Consider the following 9,251-nt stretch of genomic DNA (forward strand, 5'->3'; position numbering starts at 1 on the left):
ATATCACCATTCCTTCATCGTCACTAGTTCAATATCCTGCAATTCCCTACCTATCATCTTTGCGGAAGCACTATCACCACAAGGACTGCAGTGGTTCAAGGAGAAAGCAGAGCGCTTAATGACACATTCGCATTGCTTTAATTTTATGTCTGGCCACCTTTGACCATTGCTAATGTGAAACATCATAGTGGTTTAATTTGGCGACAAAAGGACAGATCACAGTACAGAAAAATAATACCCATATGAAAATAATGTTCAATTTACAATACTTTAAAATTATTTTAATTTTTACATCTTTTGTGAGCTCCCAGATCTAATGTCCTGTCCTCCTCCCTCCCAAGACTATCAGCTTTGTGAGTTTTTAAAACTCCCCTTGGGTTGTCTTTCACACTGCATTAGAACTTGCACCTGAACAAATGCCTATTAAGATGTAAAGTAAGGAAATCACTGAGGTATTGCTGCATTTTCATTTGCTCCAACAAACATATAACTGTACACCTGGGGATTTAGACTGGCTTAGTTTATACAGGTTATTTTTACTACCAGCTCATGGACATGACTAGATCTTCTGCCCACTTTTCATCATAAAATCCAAAGACAAAGGTAAGAGAGAATGAAGGTGTGCAAGGACATCAATGAGGTGATGTTGCACTTTGAGTTGTTCCAATAAGCATAAAACTGTGCATATGAGGATTTAAATGTGGTTAGTTTATACTGCTTGTTTTTATTGGCAGTTCCTAGAATTGACAAGATCTTCTTCCCACTTTTCTGAAAATAATCCAATGACAACATAGGTGAGCATGAGGGTGTGGCAGCACCCTAGTTACTCTGGAAATTAACAGCCTATAGCCTATCAGCCATATATACATGGAACTGTCCCAGCTCTATGGGGGTTATGTCCTATTTCCCTGACCTCGATATTTTTATGATACGAGAAAAGATATCCCTCTTAACTGCTCGTGCTGAGGTCAAATTTTCCATTTTTTTTACCTTTATATGTCAGATTTGGTTATATTTCCCTGGTCGGAGAAACTGCACAGTTGATTTGATTAGAACAATTTTGTTAATTTGGATCTATGGCTTCAACTATTAATTTGTTCCATTAAAAATCACAACAGTCAATGCAAGGTTGAATTGAACACCAAAAACTTTGAAGTAAGAATGACCATACAAGAGACAGACAGAATTTTGTTTATTCATTATAAATGTCCACATATATTTCTAAAAAAAATGCACTGACTGAAATTTTTTTAATCATTTTTAAATAGAATGGTTTTGGTGGTGAAGCAAATAAAATTACCTCTTATAACCTAAAGAACTATTCCACAAAATATCAATTTTCCTCAGGGGAAAACATAAATAGCCAATTGTGGTGTTATTTACTTGTTACACAATGCTGTTCAGTACAATAGCCCTGAGACCAAATAGTTCAAGTAAGTAGTTTTGAGTTTCTGAGAAGAATTGTTTGCATGGTAATCATTCGGAAAAGGGTAAGATCAAGAAGAAGGTCAACTAATACTGTCAAAAACTGGGAATCAATATTTACTTTTTGCACGTTAAGCACTGAAATAAATGAAATTTAAAGTACATTAGCTAGGGTAGAGGTACCAGTGTTATGCAATTGAATATTTTCCTCTTTATCAGTGTTAGGATTATCTGCATAGGCAGTGTGGGCAACTAGTACAATATAGGATATTCAACTGGGTGCCTTAGTTTTAGTAAGTGCCGCAATTCATGAACATGGGAGGAGAGGAAGCCAATAATCACTTTGGCAAAGCCAACTCCTTTTCTTGAACATGTTCTTCATGATATGCACATCATAAACCTCCATCCCTTCCTCTAATCTCACAGCCCAGGCCTCGCTCTCTCGCTCTCCCCCCCAACCATTGGCTTCATCTCCGAACCGGCCCACCGCTCAGCTGGCTGCCCTTCTTGTGGAATCCCACTACAATGATATGAAGCACAACCCAACTGCTTGGCTCCATCTTGCTCATCAGGGGCTCACCCTTGTTAATTGTATCCATGTGGTTTATATCAATTAGTGTTAATTGTATTCAGGTGGTCCCTATCAATTGGGAACTCTCATATCCATTTATAAGAGATCTGATCTCGGGTGTTGTGTGGGCATAATGTGGATTTCTGTGAATAAAGACGTGGAAGCAACTGAAGATCAGGCTCTAGTATTCTATCCTTCACCACCTGGCTATCCAGTTTATTACAAATCTTCTGCATGCACACAAAATGCAGATGAGGCAGTGCCTAATGTGCCTCACCTCTGCAATTCCACCTTTTTTGGGAGGGAGGCCAGAAATATCATGGGTTAGTTTCCAGCACTTCAGTATTGCTTTTAATCGTAGCTCTACTTATATTTTCTGGCCAGTTCATACTGATGTAAAAGGCTTTCTCGCAGGCTCAATGGGTAAATGCACTGTATGATGTGGCAATGAGTCATACAGACTAGGATAGGGACATAAGAAATAGGAGCAGGAATAGGCCATACAGCCCCTCGAGCTTGCTCCACCATCCAATATGATCATGGCTGATCTTCTACTTCAACTACACTTTCCTGCCCGATCCCCATAACCATTGATTCCCTTAGAGTCCAAAAATCTATCGATCTCAGTTTTGAATATACTCAACGGTGAGAATCCACAGCCCTCTGGGGTTGAAAATTCCTAAGATTCACAACCCTCTGAGTGAAGAAATTTTTCCTCACCTCGGTCCTAAATGGCTGACCCCTTATCTTGAGACTATGACCCCTAGTTCTAGACTCTCCAGCCAGGGGAAATATCCTCTCAGCATCTACCCTGTCAAGCCCTCTAAGAATTTAAAATGTTTCAAGGTCTGACATGCAATCCTTGAATGGCAATCTCATTCTTAGGGTCCCCAAGATGAGGAAGAGTTTAATGTTAGTATCAGAATTAGGAACCTAAGATAACAGTTTTTTCTAGTCAGTCTACCCCCAGCAACTTTCATTAATCTCTGCAACATCAATACCTTCAACCACCACCACTATCTTAGAAATGATATGCTGAAGAAGGCAACTAACCAGGAATGAATAATGTAGGATGCATGAATCGATATTTATTCTGGAGCTTTACTTCGATTTACCTTTGGGAAGGGACTTGGATATACTTTGTAGAACCTTTTGTCAGAGATGAAATGGGTTGGTAGATGCATAAAAGAGTAGATTATGCATTGTCTTTCAGGAGGAAAGATGGATCAGATGACTTTTTCTCATTTTAATGTGCTGTAGTCTTCTATGACTGTCCAATGCAATTTTGAATCAAGGCTAGGCTACCTAATGCATACTTTTGCTTTGGAAATAGAGGGATTTTGTTCACTTGAATTACATGGAGGAGCAAATTATTTCTCACATGAGGATAATATGTGGTATGTTGAGATGCGACTGGGCTGTTGTGTGAACTCTGTTGCATCTTCTACCACCGCCTTTTAATTTGCTTTCCCCTCCTCAAGGTAGTGACTCATGCTGAGGTACAGTTCCACAAGTGAGAATCAAATCATTGGACAACAATCAAGAGCATAAGCAGTAGCCATTCTTTCTCCCCTTCAGCCCAATGTCACTGAGCCCACTTATAGTATACACCCCAGTGAGTTTGATTTACCTCCTGCTCTGTGTGGCTCAATATCACATCACTCAGTGTGTTTATGCACTAAACCCTAAGAGAGAATTTTACAATAGAAATAGAAATAATACTACTTCACAAAATTATGCTGAAGGAGGCGCAGCCTTTTCATATATAACTCTTCCACCTGATTAGCACAATCAATGAACATGGCGGCTTCATTGTGCAAACTAAGATGGTAGCCCAGGACCTGCTCCTCCCCATGAAACTCCAGAGAGCAACATTTGTATTTCAGCAAATAGCTCCTAAATAATGATTTCCCTGCCACATATGGTATCTATTGCTCCTACTGCTAACAGGGTGCAACTCAGGCAGAAACAGTATTTTATTCTGCAAATGAAACTCAACTTTTCACCATTTTCTCTGCTTACAACCTTATTTTTGCCAATTTATTTTAATAGCCCACCAATCAGAGGAGCTAATGAATACAAATCTTAATTTATTTCATGGCTTGATTACACTGAATCCCTGGTGCCCAATTAAATCTCAGAAATCATGTTCCTGAGTCCAACTTTAATGAAGCTGGTCTCATTTAAGCATCTACAGTTGATCTCCATGCTGCTTTCACTAATACATGCAGAGTAGAAAGCAAGAACATGCATAGATCAAACTTCCACTTCAAATCAGCAACAGTTTACACAAAAGTTATATGAAGCTGAGAGAGATCTACAAAGAAGTCTCTTTCAAGTCCACAACCATTTTACACTGCAATAATATTATGACAACCACTATTAACAAGTTCCTTAAATACAGTTCATTGCTTAATTCAGCAATGGAAATATACTCCAAACGGAATGATCTATACAGACCATATACAGTATATATATCTATATATAAGATTAAAAAATGCCATTTTTATTACACTGTCAGTCTGACACTGCAATCAGGATATTAGAAGTTTCTCCTGGCTCAAAATAGGACTTCAAAGTTGTTTGTTTCTAGCTCTGTTTGTCCTTTCAAATCTCTGAAATCACATTCAGATTATGATGTGGAGATGCCGGTGATGGACTGGGGTGGACAAATGTAAGGAATCTTACAACACCAGGTTATAGTCCAACAAATTTATTTTAAAATCACAAGCTTTCGGAGATTTTCCCCTTCGTCAGGTGAATCACCTGACGAAGGGGAAAATCTCCGAAAGCTTGTGATTTTAAAATAAATTTGTTGGACTATAACCTGGTGTTGTAAGATTCCTTACATTCAGATTAGGTCATGATGACCCAAGCTGACTGCATTCTTCTGGGTTAAAAATCAGTGAGTGCTGCTTCTAGTCAGTTCATGCATCAAATCTAAAATTACATTAAACTATAGTACCTACATATTGAGTGTACTAACTTTTAACTTACAGCTTAAAATCTGTGTAAGATTTGCATCTGCTGTTTGCAATGATGAGAACTCCCTGTTTCACTACTCCAGACAAGACAATGAAAAGAAGATGAAGGCTGACTGGAGTAAGTAACTCCTCAGTGGCTGCAGCTGTATTGCAATTCTCAAGAATGTGAATTTGCAGCACAAATGTGATCAAGGGCTAAGTTTTCTGTACTTTATATCTGAGATTTGTACCAAATATCAAAAGATGCTCCATTAGAGAGGCTTACAGTAGTTGGGGTACAGCCTGTACCGTTTAGTGTTAGTTTGACTCATGATGTTCTACACAACTTCCTTGCATTCGGTCTGCTATCAGGAGCCCCAAATAGAAGGAACTTCCCCACAAGAGAGGAGGAAAACTAGAGAACAAGTAATTAGAGGCACTTTCATGCAGTTTAGAGCAGATGGCTCAGTGTTGACAGAGCCTGGCAACATGGGTAAAGAATGGCATGTGATGAAGAGAGAAAATACTTGAAAATCATGGAAAAGCACAATATAAAAATTACAGCCATAACCAAAACATTTTGTAGCTAATACATACCTCCTGTTTGATTCATTTTCCAATGCCAAATAAGAACATTAGATGCAAAAATCACTTCAGCTTTTCTTTTCATAATTTCATAATTTTTTTGCATTTAATCCTGGGTTTTAGGTCTAATTTTCAATCGAAAATAAGTCATATTATATGTTTATAAACTAAAATATAATAGAATATCTAATCATGAAGATCTAATATTACAATAAAAGTGTGCAATAAATGGTCAAACATTCAGACTGAGGCAGGTGTCCTTATATTCACTCTTTAGGTTCACTAAATTGATTTCTGGGATGAGAGGGTTGTCCTGTGAGGAGAGATTGAGTAGAATGGGTCGACATTCTCTGGAGTTTAGAAAAATGAGAGGTGATCGCATTGAAATGTATAAAATTCTTAGAGGGCTTGACAAGGTAGAGGGCGAGAGGATGTTTCCCCTGGCTGGAGAGTCTATAACTAGGGGTCATAGTCTCAAGATAAGGGGTCAGCCATTTAGGACTGAGATAAAGAAAAATGCCTTCACTCAGAGGGTTGTGAATCTTTAGAATTCTCTACCCCAGAGGGCTGTGGATGCTCAGTCGTTAAGTATATTCAAGACTGAGATTGACAGATTTTTGGACACTAAGGGAATCAAGGGATATGGGGATCGGGCAGGAAAGTGAAGTTGAGGTCGAAGATCAGCCATGATCTTATTGAATGGCGAAGCAGACTAGAGGGGCCATAGGCCGCATGCTCTACTCCTGCTCCTATTTCTTATGTTCTTATGTTCTTTAAGAGGTTGAGTTAAGTAGTTAAATGAAAATACTCAAGTCCATTTTGTTCATTAACAACTTACAAGTCTTTTACCACATTTACATTTTCCATATACCACATTTTTTTTAAACTTGGGATAAGACTTACCCAAGTATAGTCACAATTTATTTTTCCCCCTTTTCATAATGAAAGGTCAGACCCTAAGAATTTACATTTTGTTCAATTGGGTTACATACCATTTGGCAAACAATAATTTAATTGCTGGATTGAAAAGGTTTCACCCCCCCCCCCACTTAATTGTATGCACTAATTTTTTTCTGTCTTTTTTTATGTTTATGAAATAGGAGGGTTTAATCTTATTCCAACTCACACCAAGTTCCCTTCACCCATCACCCCTGTGCTTGCTGATCTACATTGGCTCCTGGCTTGATTTTAAAACTGTCATCCTGGTTTTCAAATCTCTCCATGGCCTCGCCCCTCCCCATCTCTGTAACCTCTTCCAACCCTCCAAGATCTCCACGCTACTCCAATTCTAACCTCTTGTCTTTCCCTAATTTTAATTGCTCCACCATTGACAGCCATGCCATCAGCTGACCAGGCCCCTAAGCTCTGGAATTCTTTCCCTAAAACTCTCCGCCTCTCTCTCCTCCTTTAAGACACTCCTTAAAACTTACCTCTTTGACCAAGCTTTTGGTCACATGTCCTAATATCTACTTATGTAGCTCGGTGTCAAATTTTGTTTGATAAAGCTCCTGCGAAGTGCCTTGGAACATTTATATAGTACCTTTTACTACGTTAAAGGCGCTATATAAGTGCAAAATGTTGTTGCAAACGAATGTCAACTTTTCACAAACCATCAAATTCAGTGACACTTTATCCACCCAATCTATGCAAAATGATTTGACGGTTCCTCTTTTACCTTTCTAAATATTTAATCCTCCCTTCAATCTTCTCCATTTCCCTAAATTTCAATTTATTTTTATAATATGTATATGAAATTATTTTTCCTTACCATGCAACCTTATCTGCCTTCCATAGTGGGTCATCCCTCAACTCTTAAAGAATTATTTTTCAAATAGTAGTTATCATCTTGGAAAATGAAAACCAATTTATCACAACCAGATATCTGTGACAAATTTAACCAGATAGTGATGTGGTTGAATATATGAATTATGTTGTCCTCAATCACCCTCAGCACCGTTTTCCTAAGCTGATCAAATGCCTGTGCTTATGGGGAAGCCTGCTGTATGCAAGTACATTAAAAAAATGGAAATAAGTTCAGCAATTTTAATAACTATTCCACAGGATAAGGAAATTTAGTAGACTTATTCCTTTAATGCCAGTTAGTCACTGTTTTCAGAAACACGTTACTCCAGTCTCAGTTATGTTGTTCAGAACACGTGACTTGCTATTTTTCAGTTAGTTGTATTCCCCACTCCCTAAGTTAGACAATTTGGAAATAAGCCAGATGCCAAACGCTATCGTGCTGGTGGGGACAAGAATTGTTCCGAATTTCTTTTGGGTGTGGCCAAGAGTGGTGTCTGCCTTGCGGGGTGGATGACAATCTGTGCAACGGCTCAGTTTGGAGCCCCTACATTTTACTAGACAATGGTACTAACCTGCTTAATCTGGTATCAAATCCACACACGTACCATCGTGAAAAGGCATGCTCGCAATAGGTAATATAAAAATAGTTGACAGAATGATCAGGGATCAGCCATTAACATTGCATTGGTGTCCTTTCACGGATCCGCTCGGGGCCCCGTGCAATTGCAAGGGTCTCACGCTACCCCTGGGTTCCGCAAGAACTGTTCTGCTTTCTTGGGCAAAAAGCTAATTTCTGGAGCAATGCAGAGACCTTTCAACTGCATCACTCTCTTACTACGCCAAATTGCGGGTGGGCGAGAAGGGGAATGCCGAGAATTATTTATCAATGCCATATTCGAAAAGAAAAGCGAGCAATTACTTGGGTCAATTGCCAACTATTTGCCAGAATCAGTGAAAAATGTGAGTAACACTTAAAAGATAGAATCATAGAATCATAGAAGTTTACAACATGGAAACAGGCCCTTCGGCCCAACATGTCCATGTCGCCCAGTTTATACCACTAAGCTAGTCCCAATTGTCTGCACTTGGCCCATATCCCTCTATACCCATCTTACCCATGTAACTGTCCAAATGCTTTTTAAAAGACAAAATTGTACCCGCCTCTACTACTGCCTCTGGCAGCTCGTTCCAGACACTCACCATCCTTTGAGTGAAAAAATTGCCCCTCTGGACCCTTTTGTATCTCTCCCCTCTCACCTTAAATCTATGCCCCCTTGCTATAGACTCCTCTACCTTTGGGGAAAGATTTTGACTATCGACCTTATCTATGCCCCTCATTATTTTATAGACTTCGATAAGATCACCCCTTAACCTCCTACTCTCCAGGGAAAAAAGTCTCAGTCTATCCAACCTCTCCCTATCAGTCAAACCATCAAGTCCCGGTAGCATCCTAGTAAATCTTTTCTGCACTCTTTCTAGTTTAATAATATCCTTTCTATAATAGGGTGACCAGAACTGTACACAGATGATCAGAAAGTGTGCAGTGTGTCATACGACCATTTTCATTCCGCAACCAGCGGGTACCGCAGGGACTGGAGGGCATAGTGGACACAGGTGACAATATTTTTAACTTAATAAGTTTCTTTCGATTTCCGGCGCGGACTCGATGGGCCGAATGGCCTCCTTCCGTGCTGTAACCTTTCTATGATTCTGTAACCTTTCTAGTTGTGCCCCTCTAAAAAGGAGGCACTTTTGTTTAGGTTTTTTTTTTGTTGTGTGACACTGGGGGCAACCCAGTGTCTCCTTATAGTTTTATTAAGAAAAGGCATCATCATTTCTGATAGAGGAGTCTTTAGTTTTCAGATATGTATATATGTAAAATAGGTTTGCATTGTCTAAACCCA

The 9,251-nt window shown here is 39.2% G+C and overlaps 1 long non-coding RNA gene across 2 annotated transcripts in view; it reads right to left on the bottom strand.

The window, feature by feature from the left end:
* LOC137304009 (uncharacterized) overlaps nucleotides 1–9,251 on the bottom strand; it is a 70,091-nt gene that overhangs the window by 59,602 nt on the left and 1,238 nt on the right. The window lies entirely within an intron of this gene.

The sequence above is a fragment of the Heptranchias perlo genome, chromosome 36 (assembly GCF_035084215.1).
Source record: "Heptranchias perlo isolate sHepPer1 chromosome 36, sHepPer1.hap1, whole genome shotgun sequence".
NCBI lineage: Eukaryota > Metazoa > Chordata > Chondrichthyes > Hexanchiformes > Hexanchidae > Heptranchias > Heptranchias perlo.